Source organism: Oryctolagus cuniculus, chromosome 2 (assembly GCF_964237555.1).
Source record: "Oryctolagus cuniculus chromosome 2, mOryCun1.1, whole genome shotgun sequence".
In the NCBI taxonomy this organism is placed as follows: Eukaryota; Metazoa; Chordata; class Mammalia; order Lagomorpha; family Leporidae; genus Oryctolagus; species Oryctolagus cuniculus.
The window spans coordinates 116,116,106-116,130,267 of record NC_091433.1 but is presented as its reverse complement, the minus strand read 5'-3'; the positions used below and the strand labels follow the sequence as shown (position 1 = coordinate 116,130,267).

General features: G+C 48.5%; 1 pseudogene; it reads left to right on the top strand.

The window, feature by feature from the left end:
- Window positions 1-1,774: 1,774 nt before the first annotated feature.
- LOC100357041 (NHP2-like protein 1 pseudogene) lies at window positions 1,775-12,573 on the top strand (annotated as a pseudogene).
- The last annotated feature ends 1,589 nt before the right edge of the window (window positions 12,574-14,162 follow it).

Genomic DNA, 14,162 nt, shown 5'->3' with positions numbered 1-14,162 from the left:
AGAACATATTTTGGTTTTAAAAAAGTGGCTAAAAATGATTAAAAAAAAAAAAAAGCTAGAAATCTGAGTTCTACTTCAATGGCCTGGGCTTTTCCCACCTCAGATCTGGCAGATATGCACAGCTAAGCACAGCTCTGGCGCAGGGCAGGGGAGATACGAGTGATGTTTTCCACTCCAGGGACATGAACGTTAATTCCCCTAGTAACTACTAATAAAAGAGGATCTGGATACCTCTTGACTTTGAGAAGCTCATCCTGCAGCAGCTCACCCTAGGAGCTCCTCCCCAGCCACACCACTGTTAGGAGGTGGTGGCAGATGCTGCAGGCACACGCACCCCTGAAACCTGCAGTTCCCCTGGGCCCCGCCCTCTCTGCCCATTGCTCCTTCTTCCCTCTTTGGTTCTTTCTTCCCATGCTTCCTGGGCAATCTCCTAAACAACTAACGAAGGTTGATTAAAAATTTATCCAACAGATTTCATTTTCCTAGAAAGCTCACTATTGGATAGCATATACTTGTATAATTTATAGTTGGTTTGGATAGGGCATTTATGGTCATTAAGACAGAAGAGTTAGGATGAAGCCCTTGGCTTCAGATCAGTGCAGCTCTGGTTGTTGCTGCCAATTGGGGAGTGAACCAGTGGATGGAAGACCTCTCTCTGTCTGCCTCTCCTTCTCTCTCTGTGTAACTTTGACTTTCAAATAAATAAATAAATAAATCTTAAAAAAAAAAAAAAAAGAAATTCTATCAGTAGTTGGCAGCTTCCTCTGCAGATGTCGCCAGTGCTGTCTTCTTCCAATAGTAGGAAAACCAAGCAGCAGGCTTCCTCCAATATACACTTTGAAGACAGAGGTAAATAAGGGTGACAAAAGCAAATAAGAAGTCACCCTTCTTCCTGGAGTCAACTGTTCTTTCCTCTGAATAATGACACATGGTTTGGCCATGGGACAGCAGGACTGACTACCCATTTTTCAGGTACAGTACAAAATGAAAATGCATGTCCTATTCAAACAAGCTGGAAAAAAGTACCATTAAAAGCACTAAAATATAAAGCATATTCTCTCTCTCTCTCTCCCTTCTCCTCCCTCCGCCCCCCCCCCCCTCAGCAGAGTGACACACACACACACACACAGAGTCCCCTCTGCTGGTTCACTTCCCAAATACCTGCAACATCAGAGGCTACACTGGCCCCAAGTAGGGAGCTGGGAACTCAGTCCAGGTCTCCCTTGGGGTGGCAGGAGCCCAGTACTTGGGCCATCAGCACTGCTCCCAGGATCTGCATTGCAGGAAGCTGGAGTCAGGCTCCAGAGGCAGGATTGACCCCGTCATCTGGGCACCTGGCACCTTGAAAAAAGTGCAGACATGGTGCTGCTGACTCGCTGCAGGCAGGGAGGAAGCAGTGAAGAATTTTAATCAGGGGAACGACGTGATCAGGTCTGCCCTGTAGGAAACCCACTCTGTCGAGCGAGTGGCACATAGATCCCTGGCTTTTCTGTTCAGATCCTTCAGGAGGCACAGGAATGTTCCTAGAGACTCCATTCATAGTCCCCAACACCTGGAAACAACTCAGATGTCAAGTACGGCACCCTGGGAGGCCCGGGGTCTTAACTGCCAGGCCAGTCCCTGTGGTTTCTCTCTTGATGCAGCGCGGTGGGTTTTCTAAAATTGCTGTTTAATGGAGCTCTCCCTTGGGCAGGGAATACTCGCAGAACGAGCATAAGTTCTCACAGGCACCAGGGCCCCTTCCCTCAGCCACAGGCCAGTGCATCACGGGTGCATGGCGTCGTGCCAACACACAGCTGACTGTCAGCAGTGGGAAGGGATTGCAACCTCAGTGCCAGAACAAGCTTGTACCCGGATTGAGGGTGAGGGTGGAGCAGAAACCTGCCCCCAGCAAATAGCCCCAAAGAGTTGGGGGGCTGCCAGCTTGGGACAGGGCTGGCTATAGCCAGGCCTCATCACGAAGCACCCGGAGTGCATATATCCAACCCAGCCTCCCTGGGCTTGAGCTCGGGTCTCCAAAGCAGATGGAGGGCCTATGGCAAAGAACACTGGCCTCCCTCTGCCTGACCATGGACTCTACCCAGTTGCCACCCAGAGTGGAGGAGGGAAGAGGTCACAGTGGGGAGGGCAGACATAGAGAGGGGGAGGCTGGAGAGGGCGTCTGGGGGTTGAAAGAAGCTGACAGGGACCCACATGTGCCAATGGCTGCAAGACATCACTTGCAAACCACAGATTCAAAGATAAAATTATGAAGAATCTCAAGATGGCTACAGAGGGTGGGATCCTTCTGAACCCATGGGGCTCCGTGGGTCTTCAAAAGGTTCACGGAAAATGCATATAATTAAAAAAATTATGGGTGGAACTTCAAGAATTTCTTGCACTTAATGTCTTAACTGCTAGGCCAAACGCCTACCCTTTTATTTATTCTCTTAATCCTGATATACTCATAAAACAGTTTTATAATAGTTAATCCATATGCTTGTGAAAAATAATTTTATTCATTAGAATACAATATTTGTCTATAGTTCTTTTTGCTCAGCTTTATAATACTCAGTCAAAACATGCTTTCCCAAAGGGATATGGGTTAATTTCCTCTCTCCCATAACCTCCAGTATTGCCATGTTATTTTTTTAATACAGTTAGGCTAATTTGCTACCATTTGTATCTGAGTTCTTCTCACACATGTGGCTGATTTTAATTACATATTTATTTAAACACTGAGATATAATTCACTTACCATAAAACTCACCATGCTAGCATATACAATTCAGTGATTATTAGTATGTTCATGATCTGGTGTAAGCACTTCCACTCTCTAATTCTAGAACATTTTCATCACTCAGAAGCCCCACACTCATCTGCAGCCATTCCCTATCACCCTTTCCCCCAGCCCCTCATACCCACCAATCTGCTTTCTGTCTTCATGGGTCTGTCTATTCTGACATGCCATACCAATCAAATCATACCATATCTGCCTTCTTAAGATTTATTTATTTATTCGAAAGGTATAGTTACAGGGAGAAGGAGAGACACAGAGATCTTCCCTCTGCTGGTCCACTCCCCAAATGGCCACAATGGCCAGGACCAGGCCAGGCAGAAGCCAGGTACTCCATTTGAGTCTGGAACTGGTGTTCCTGGGATCCTGGTGTCACAGGGACAGCTTAACCTGCTGCACTACGACACCGGCCCCAGAATCTTGCTTTTTGTTGTTGTTGTTATTAAGATTTATTTATTTATTTGAAGGGCAGAGGCAGAATTACAGAGAGAGAGAAAAAAGGGGAGAAGGGAGGGAGAGAGAGAGAGAGAGAGAGATATTGATCTTCTATCCTCTCTTTCACTCCCCACTCCCCAGAAAGCTTCTTTGGCTGGGGCTGGGCCAGGCAAAGTCAGGAGCTTCTTCCCAGTCTCCCAAGTGGGTGGCAGGGGCTTAAGGATTTGGGTCATCTTCTGCTGCTTCCCAAGATGCATTGGCAGGGAGCTGGATCGGAAATCAAGTAACTGGGACTGGAACTGGCACCCATAGGGGATGCCATTACTGCGGGAGGTAGCTTAACTCACTATGCCACAATGCCGGCCCCAAGATTGCAAATTTTTGAGTTGTGATAGGAAAATTATAACTTGGTGTCAACCAAAGAGAAATTATTTCTCAGGGAGCCCTCAGAGCCAATGAAGCTGTTGTAAGTTTCTAGTTTCCAGTTTGATTCAAACTGGCAAACACTGGTTAATGCTGATTATAAATGTTTAAACCCTTGGTACTCCACTGATTTGAAAAATAAGCAGAGTGCCTGATGTCAAGGAGCTTACAGTCTAGAAATGAAGTCCCGAGACAAGGCAAGATGTAAATCCTCAATGACAATCAATCAAACAAAGAGCAATGGGCATTTGCAGAAGGGAAGAATCAGAAAAGGCCGCCTGAGAAGGGGGTCTTGATTAAAAAAAAAAAAAAGTCCACAATCTTAAAAAATTATGTATTTACTTCAGGGGCAGAGTGAGAGGTACGGAGAGAGACAGACATAGAGCTCCTATCTACTGGTGCACTCCCCAAATGCCCACAACAGCTATGAGCAGGCTAATGCCAGGAGCCCAGAACTCCATCCAGGTCTCCCAACTACTCGAGCTAACACCACTGCTTCCCAGGATGTGCATTTTAGCTGGAACCCAGGCACTCTGACATGGGACATGGGTGTCCCAAGTAGCCAAACATATGCTCCAGGGTTCAAGTTTGACAAATGGAGATAGTGGGAATAGCCCTGCAGGCAGAGGAAACAGCACAAGCTTGGAGACAGGAAACACAGTGATTCAGTGGTTCACTTCCCAAACAGCTGCAATGGATAGGGCTAAGCCAGGCCAAAGTCAAGAGCCCGGAACTCCATCTGGGTTTCCCACGTGGGTGGCAGGGGCCCGAGTATGGGGCCATGATCGACAGCTTTCCCAGGTGCATTAGCAGGGAGCTGGATTGGAAGTGGAGCAGCTGGAGCTTGGATCAGTGCTCTAGTAAGGGATGGAGGTGTCACAAGCAGAGGCTTAACCTGCTGCCGCAGCGCTGGCCACAATGCCAGCCACCGAAACGCCACTTTGACTGGCATTAGGGCAGTAGTTGGAAACAAGCCTGGAAAAACAGCCTGGGGAATACCTCAGAATACCTGTCCTGAGCTGGAGAGGCATGTGGCTGCCATTGACAGTTTCTGAGCAGAAGCGTCTTTTCCCTTCCCCTTCTTTCCTTCAGCTCCCTTCCTCCCTCCCTCCCTCCCCACTCCCTCCCTCCTTCCTCCCTGCCCCCTCCCTCCCTCCACCTCTCCCTTCCTTCCTCCCTCCCCCCCTCCTTCCTCCCTCCCTTCCCCTCTCCCTCCCTCCCTCCTTCCCCCCTCCCTTCCCCTTCCCTTCCTCTTTCTCCCCCCCCCCCCCCCCCCGCTCCCTCCTTCCTTCCTTCCTCCTGGTGGGGCTGCACCTACCTTGGAGCTTTGGAAATCACCGAGTGGCTGGATAGCATCACTAACTCCCTTACTTAATGCCTTCCCCGGGGTCCCCACTGCACTGAGACTAAAACCCAAACTTTTTATAGACTCTGCTTTCTAACTCATCTCCTCCTCCCCCCACTTTATTCAGTACATTCCACTGCCATCAGCCTCTTCTCATTTCCTCGAAAACAGCCAGGGTCTCTCTCTCCTCCCTTGCCCTTCCTTCTGCCTTGAACACTCTCCCCTGCAGGGTGTGACAGGCAGTTTCACCTTGCCTCCTGGTATTCACACACTTGTATAGCCACTCCCTCCACTACTCCCCCCCACCCCAGTTGCATTTAATGATTCACTTTAAGTGAATAGAATGCAGTAACAATGAGGGCTACCAAAAGAAAGGGTTCCCGTTTGGGCTCAGTCTCCCTCCTTACTCCCTTGCAGGCTCGCTCCGAGGGAAGCCAGCTGCTATTTGAGCTCTGCCTTTCGGAGAGGCTCCTGTGGCAAGAAGCCCACAGTCAGCAAGGACCAGGGGCCTGCCTAGAGCTGAGTGGGTGGGGCCGGAAGCCCATCCTCCTCCGGAGCAGCCTAGGGTTGACAACACCCAGCTAACACCTGAGCCTGAGACACCAAAGCTAAGCCCTGCCTTGATCACTGACCCACAGAGAGTGAGATAATAAATGTTGTTTTCAGCGAGGGCACCGTGGGATCACTTGTTCTTCAGCGATAGGTAACTGACTGACACGGCTGCCTCAGTCTCCTCCATGGCTCTGCTCAAGCCTCAGAGGCCTTTCCTAACTACCCTGGCTAGAGTAGCTTTGTCCCCATCGTGCCTCTTTCCCAAGTCACTTTATATTAGAGTGCCCTGTTTTCTGTCTTTGGTAGAACTTACTACCCTCTTTAATTAAGTCACTTACTGACATCTCACAACTACAGCGTCAGCTCCCAAAGGATAGGGCTGTTGCATGATCTGTTTCCTGCTCACTCTCCAACACCCAGCCGAATTCCTGGTTCAAACACTTGTAGAGTGAATGAATGGCAGTAATGGTTCTGAATTATTTCCAGGTGTTCAGCAGAGCCAGCTCCTGTGACCTGAGCAAAATCTCTGCTTTGCTAACACCGCTGACGGCCAGCAAGGCCTGGGGCTGCTTTCAGGTTTTAGAACAAGGTCTGCTTTTATTTTATGAGTCAAGAAAAGTCACTTGCCAAAGCCACAAAGCTAATGGCGGAGCTAGGGTTCAAACCAAGGTGTATCTGTGTTCAAAGCCCATTCTGTTGCAAAAGATAAAAAGATTTTAAACCAAGTAGTATACAGGAGACAATCTTCAAGGAACTGGGGGGAGGGGGAAGTAGCATACTCTCTCAGAAAATCATGTGCTAGTCCACAGGCAATTGAAGTGGAAGAAACACGAGGCTTTAGGCTGCTTAGAAACCTTCCGTGTATTGAAAGGATCAAACAGGAAGCTGCCCAGTGATGGCTGGGTGCATCATAGCAGAGGCTCCTGTGCTAGCTGGTGCTTGCTACCAACCCCCCACCTCCAGGTGGCTTTGCAGGTGCAAGTGTCTGACTCTCTCTCAGGGGATTTGTGGCCCCTGCAGCAGATTTGTGTGAGCCCTGACGATTCACGATGCAGTGCCTAGCGGGGACTATAAGAAGTAGCATGGTTTAAGATGATCAAAGTCACAACAAGACTGTCCACCCCCTCACTTGTCCCCTCCCACCCCCAGTCTTCCAAACAACAGCAAGAGTGAAACCTGATAGGAAGGCAGTGTTCCTGGCTGGGGTCCCACATGGCTTGGTGTTCACAGTCCCATCCTGTCGCATTCCACTGCACACGAGTAGTGTGGCCTTGAGCAGGGTCTCTCTTGCACACTGCAAAAGCTCTCAGCCTAACCCTCTTATTTTGGCCTAGCCAATGTAGCCTGGCAGCATCTAAACTACAAGTCCATTGCTCTCGCCCTGGGGCCTTTCTGACATGTTCACAGGACTCCACTCAGCTCTCCGTATGGCAGTTAACACACTGCACATCAAACTTGGACAACTGGGGTGGCGACTGGGGGTCACTCGTGGATAGAGATGTCTTCTATCTTCCTTGGATAGACAAGTCTCAGGAGACCCCAACTATCTTAGATGCGCTGGGCAACTCCATAACACCCTGTTGTGTTGGTTATCTTTCCTCCCTCTGTCCCTCATTCGTGGCCTCTGTGATCATTCTCCCCCATCACACTGTGCGCCCGGAAGCCTCTGTCTTGAGCTCCACTCTCCAGGAAGTGGAGATGACTGACTTGTCTCATAGGGTTTATTTGCATCTAACTGAAAGGGTCGGTGTGAGTGTCAAATAATCCACAGAAATCTTGGGGCACAGCAAGTTCCCTTTCTCCAACTTTCAGTTGGGCATGTACATGTTTTTGATCATTCGACTGAAAGCGAATAAAAGAAGGACCTAGAGGTGCTCCACATAGATAATTGTCACTGATGAAGCCAATGACAAAAATGTTGGAGACACCCCCCCCAATTCAATAACCTGGGAATCCCTGATGTCAAACAGAATTTATTTAAAGATTGCTTGAGTATGCTACTCTGAGAGGTATTCTGGGGTGTGGGAGGGTTCTCAAATAGAGAATTGGTATGACTGGTATTTGGAATTATTTTAAGGAACAGGTTTGGGCCGGCGCCGCGGTTCACTAGGCTAATCCTCCGCCTTGCGGCGCCGGCACACCAGGTTCTAGTCCCAGTCGGGGTGCCGGATTCTGTCCCGGTTGCCCCTCTTCCAGGCCAGCTCTCTGCTGTGGCCAGGGAGTGCAGTGGAGGATGGCCCAAGTGCTTGGGCCCTGCGCCCCATGGGAGACCAGGAGAAGTACCTGGCTCTTGCCATCGGATCAGCGCGGTGCGCCGGCTGCAGTGCGCCGGCCGCGGCGGCCATTGGAGGGTGAACCAACAGCAAAGGAAGACCTTTCTCTCTGTCTCTCTTACTGTCCAGTCTGCCTGTAAAAAAAAAAAAAAAAAAGGAACATGTTTGTTTACCAGACCTTTCTGAATTGAATGTGTCCCTTTTATACTGTACCTGGTTTAAAAAAAAAAAAAGATTTATTCACTTATGTATTTGAAAGGCAGTGTCAGAGAAAGAGAGAGACAATTGGGGGAGAACGAAAGAGAGAGATCGTCTATCCTCTGGTTCACTTTCCAAATGGCAGCAATAGCTAGGTCTGGGCCCAGCTGAAGGCAGGAACCAGGACATCATCTGGGTCTCCCATAGGGGTGGCAGAGGCCCAACACTTAGGCTTTTCCCACTGCCTTCCCAAGAGTATTAGCAGGAAGCTGGATCCAAAGTGGAATAGCCAGGGCTTGAATGGGCACTCCGATATAGAAAGCTGGTGATGTAAGCAGCGGCTTAACCCACTGGGCCACAAGGCCAGCTCCCTATGCCTGCTTTATACTTAGCTGTCACAGGTGGTCAATGGTGTCACAAACTAGACATCATGGAGAGCTACCCCAAAGAATGCCCCATATGTGGACAAAATCCTGAATATCAGAATCATTGCTGTCTTTTCCGTCTCTTCCATAACCCACGTCAAAAGCAACATTCAGTTCCTCAGAGCATTCTCTAGAAATGTCTGTTTCCATCCACCTTTTATTTGGCCACAGCTTAGCTGTCTGCAGACTCTTTCCTTAGAGGTGACGTCCTCTCCTCTGCTCTCCCTTTGTCCAGTTTAGAACCATTCCTAAACTTTCAGCTCTTTTTCCTTTCTCCTGCTCTTCCCGAAGCCATCCCAGATGCCCGTCTTGCTGCTTCTCCTCTTGCCGCTGGCATCTCAGTGAACAGTATCACCCAAAAGGAGAGACCCTCTTCTGAAGTCATTCCCAGGGCCTGGAATTTGCTCCTCATCGACTACCGAGACCCACTCAAGGCCTGAGTTGAGGTCACAAGCAGCTGCCTCCGTCCAGGATGACAGCCCCCTTTTGTAAACGTCATCCTACCTAAGGGTACACCTCGGAGCCCCCTGCATGCACCCTTAAGCAGCTAGTTAAACAATTATATGTGTATAAGTTGTTCCTTGGACTTGGCTTGTCCCAATTTGTGGCATGCAGAGTTTGAGTCATGACACAGGGAAGGGGAGCCCAGGCAGGGGTCAGCCGTCTCCCTGCATCGAGGAGAGGAAGCTCAGAGCATGCACAGACCAAGGGGGCTGCCGTGAGCAGGACAGAGTATCAGAGCAGAGGGTTCCAGAGAGACTACTCCAGACTTTCAGGGGTTTCTCCTTGAGCAGTCAGCTGAGTACTGATCACCACGTGTGTGAGGGAACCCAAAGCCAGGTAAAGAACCATTCAAAATCTTAGAGGCAATAGTGCCTGGCATTCACAGAAGGCCTGGGAGTACCATCTCTTCCCACCAGCCAGACTGGAAAAGTTTATGATTAACAGGGCATGGACCAGGGCACAAAGATGGGTGTTGTTTCACTAGGAGAATAATTAGCTCTGAACTGAGTCAATTTACTGGTCTGGTCTCACATATCAAATTATGAAAGCAAAGTTCAAAATATTAAACCACTTGCAAGGGAATTAACTGCATGCCCAAGCAAAACTCAAGAATATCTATAAGAATCAAAAATATCTACCACTCAACAAGGCAACATTTATAATGTCTGGCATTCAATCAATGATATATAATCCTGCAAAAATGCAGGAGAATATGTTCCATCATGGACAGGAAAAAAAAATCATTTAAATGAACCAGAATTTATACAACTGTTAGAAGCAGGGATCAATTACATTACAACAGTCATTGTAACTGTATTTCTTATGTTGAAAGTTAAGTAGAGACATGAAAATATCAAACCACTCAAATCGAAACCTTCATTGTCTGAGATTAAAAATACAATGGATGTGACTAAGGGCAGATTAGACATTGCTTAAAAAAAACAGATTAGTGAACTGAAAACCTAGCACTAAAAACTACCCACATGAAACACAGAGAGAACGGTGAACTTAAAAAAAAGAAAAGAGGGGCAGGTGTGTGGTGCAGCTGGTTAAACTGCTTTGTGGGACACCCACACTCCATATCAGAGCGCTGATTCAACTCCTAACTAGTCTGCTTCCAATCCAGCTTCCTGCTAATGCACTCCCCGGGAGGCAGCAGGTGATGGCTCAAGTACTTGGGTCTGTGCCAACCACATAGGAGACCTGGGTTGAACCCGGGGCTCCTAACTTCGGCCTGACCGAGCCCTAGCTCGTGTGGGCATTTGGTTAGTGAACCAGCAGATGGAAGATATTTCTCTCTCTGCATTTCAAATAAATAAGATTAAAAAAAAAAGGCAATCATAAGACAGGAGAGGAATTGGAAGAGCCAAAATACTTGAAGAAACAGTGGCCAAAATTTTCTTTCATTAAGTAAAAACTATTATCCCACAGATCCAAGTTGCTTAATGAACCCTAAAAACAAGAGGTGTGAAGAAACCTAAACCAAGAAAATTGTAATCAGATTGCTGTAACACAGCGATAAAGAGAAAAATCTTTAAGTAGCCGCAGGGCAAAGACAAACAGAGGGACAGGGACATTTATAGTAATAGCAGATTTCTTATCAAAAATAGTAAGAGATGGTAATGGAAGATTGTCTTTTTTCTTTCTTTTTTTTTTTTTTTTTTCCTTTTTTGACAGGCAGAGTGGACAGTGAGAGAGAGAGACAGAGAGAAAGGTCTTCCTTTTCTGCTGGTTCACCCCCCCCCCCCCCCCAGTGGCTGCTGCGGCCGGTGCACTGCGCTGATCCGAAGGCAGGAGCCAGGTGCTTCTCCTGGTCTCCCATGGGGTGCAGGGCCCAAGCACTTGGGCCATCCTCCACTGCACTCCTGGGCCATAGCAGAGAGCTGGCCTGGAAGAGGGGCAACCGGGACAGAATCCGGTGCCCTGACCGGGACTAGAACCCCGTGTGCCGGCGCCGCAAGGTGGAGGATTAGCCTAGTGAGCCGTGGCGCCGGCCCCAGATTGTCTTTTAAGATGTTTAAGGGAGAGCCCGAGGAGCCGCAGCCACGACTGAAGCGGATGTGAGTCCAAAAGCTTACCCCCTTGCGGATGCCCACCTCACCAAGAGGTCCTGGACCTGGTTCAGCAGTCGTGTAACCACAAGCAGCTTCGGAAAGGGGCCCGCAAGGCCACCAAGACCCTCAACAGAGGCATCTCAGAGTTCATTGTGATGGCCGCAGACGCTGAGCTCCTGGAGATCATCTTGCATCTCCCGCCGCAGTGTGAAGACAAGAACATGCCCTACGTGTTTGTGTGCTCCAAGCAGGCCCTGCGCCGGGCCTGTGGGGTCTCCAGGCCTGTCATCGCCTGTTCCGTCACCATCAAAGAAGGGTCACAACCGAAACAGCAGATCCAGTCCATTCAGCAATCCATTGAAAGGCTCTTAGTGTAACCCGTGAGCTCCGCCACACCCTCAGACTGACTCCTCATCATAGTGTCTGTGTTAGTGTAGCATTTTCAGCTGCTTCCTATTAGGAAATACTGTGGTATGAAACCTGGTCTCTGCACTTTTGTATTTTGTTTGTTTACAGGGTTGTTTCTCCCCATCTCCCTGCCATCCTGTTACCCTCCCTCGTGAATAGTGCTGTAATGCCCCAAACAGATGGAGGCAGCCTTCAGAGGCAGGAGGGGCAGGAGAACGTGGCTGAGCAGATCTGGTTCCTTTCAGGCTTTGACCTCCTGCTGTGTGCAGGGGATCCTGGGAGTGAACGCTGGCCACTTTGTGTCCCTTGTGCCTGGCATAGGGAATCATTCTGTACCTGTTACAATGAGTGAGAAGCCTCCTGTGCTCTCTAGGGGGTGGTATACTGACTGGGGATGAAGCCTGCATTCTCTGAGGTTGTTAGGCTCACGTCTGAGCACTGTATACTCATGTACCCCTGGTGTTTGCTTTTGGTGTGACATTGTGTCCCCAACCCTGAGGGCGGCATGGGACTCCACATGCGACTGGGTGAATGAGATACGGCCTTTGACCTAGGACTTGAAGGAGTCAGGAGTGGCAGAGGGTCAGCTGGTGCTGGAATGAAGGATTCTGGGAAAATCATGGAGGCCTGGCTGGAAGCTGCAGTGCAGCCGGTGGAATCCAAGGAAACATGCTCTCTGAACGGGGCCGTCTTCAGTGGACACCTGGCACTGGCTCTGAGAGCTTAGCCCTGTCTCCTGCCACAGTGGGTCATGGATTCTTTATCATGACAGTGCTAACATGTCATTCACTGTGAGCATCTTAATACAAATATATTCATATTTCCAATTAAAAAAAAAGATGTGTAAGGGAAAAAATTCTGTCAACCTAAAATTCTTTACCTTTTAAAGTGAAGGAATTAAAGACAGAAAATACACCAGTGGTTGCTAGTGTCTGAGGGGAAGGGGTGAACGAGCAGAGCCCAATAATGAGTACAGGTTTTTTTGGGGGGGAGAGGGCGATTAAATGTTCTGGAATAAGATAGTGATGATAGCTGCGCAAATCTGAGAATATACAAAAAACACACTGAATTGTATACCTTAAAAAGGTGAATTTTATGGTATGTGAATTATATCCCAATTTTTTTTAGAATAGTACATTTTTTAAAAAAAGACTTATTTATTTATTTGAACGTCAGAGTTACACAGGGAGAGGAGAGGCACAGAGAGAGAGAGAGAGAGATCTTCCATCTGCTGGTTCACTCCCCAATTGGCCGCAACAGCCGGAGCTGCGCCGATCCAAAGCCAGGAGCCAGGAGCCTCCTCCGGGTCTCCCATGCGGGTGCAGGGCACAAGGACCTGGGCCATCTTCTACTGCTTTCCCAGGCCACAGCAGAGAGCTGGACGAGAACTGGAGCAGCCAGGTCTCGAACCAGTGCCCATATGGGATGCTGGCGCTTCAGGCCAGGGTGTTGACCTGCTGCACCACAGTGCCAGCCCCTATATTCCAATTCTTAAAAACTAAAACAAAACAAAACAAAAACCCACAAAATCCATGAGGACTTTTTCAAACATAGTAAGAATTTATCACAAGTTAACCTGACCAACATTACAAAAGAGACTTAAAGGTGTCCTACACAGAGAAACAAGGAGACGTTTACTCTCATGAAATAAATTGAACAGGACACCAAAAAAGCGAAAGTCCTCCCATGCTCATGGATTAGAAAAATTATTAAAATGTCCATATTGGGGCTGGCTCTGTGGCGCTGTGGGTTAAGCCGCTGCCTGCCGTAAATGTGTGCCGGAGCTGCGGCACGGAAGTTAGGTCTCCACTTACATTAAGCAGCATCCCATATGGGCACTGATTCCGGTCCCGGCTGCTCCACTTCTGATCCAGCTCCCTGCTGATGGCCTAGGAAAGCAGTGAGAACGGCCCAAGTCCTTGGTCCCCTGCACCCACATGAGAAACCCGGAAGAAGCTCCTGGCTCCTGGTTTCAGACAGGTCCAGGCCTGGCTGTTGAAGCCATTTGGGGAGTGAGCCAGCAGACAGAAGATCTCTCTCTCTCTCTCTCTGCCTCTCCCTCTTTCTCTATAACTCTGCCTTTCAAATAAGTAAATCTTACAAAAAAACAACAACAAAAAAACAAGCTTATATTACCCAAAGTGACTTGGCAGGTTTAGAGAAATCTCCATTAAAATATCAATGACATTATTCACAAAACTGGGAAAAATATCCTAAAATTCATATGGAAACACAAAATAATCTGAATAGCTAAGGTGAACTTTAACAATAAGGACGGAGCTGGAAGCATCACAATACCAGATTTTAAGGCACACTATAGAGCTATTGTAACCGGAACAGCATGGTGCTGGCATGTAAGTAGAAACAGACCAGTGAAAGAGAACAGAAGCCCCAGAAATAAACCCATACAGCTACAGCCAACTTATCTGAAGTAGGAGCCAATAAGGTGCCCTGTATTAGAGACCATCTCTTCAATAAATCGTCTTGGGAAACTAGATGATATTGAAACAAGATTCCTAACTTGGGGTCAGGGCTGTGGTTTAGCAGGTAAAGCCGCCGCCTGCAGTGCCAGCATCCCATATGGGCGCTGGTTTGAGCCCCAGCTGCTCCACTTCTGATCCAGTTCTCTACTATGGCCTGGGAAAGCAGCAGAAGATGGCCCAAGCCCTTGGGCCCCTGTATCCACATGGTAGACCCGAAGAAGCTCCTGGCTCCTGGCTTCGGATCGGCACAGTTCTGGCCGTTGCAGCCAGTTGGGGAGTGAACCAG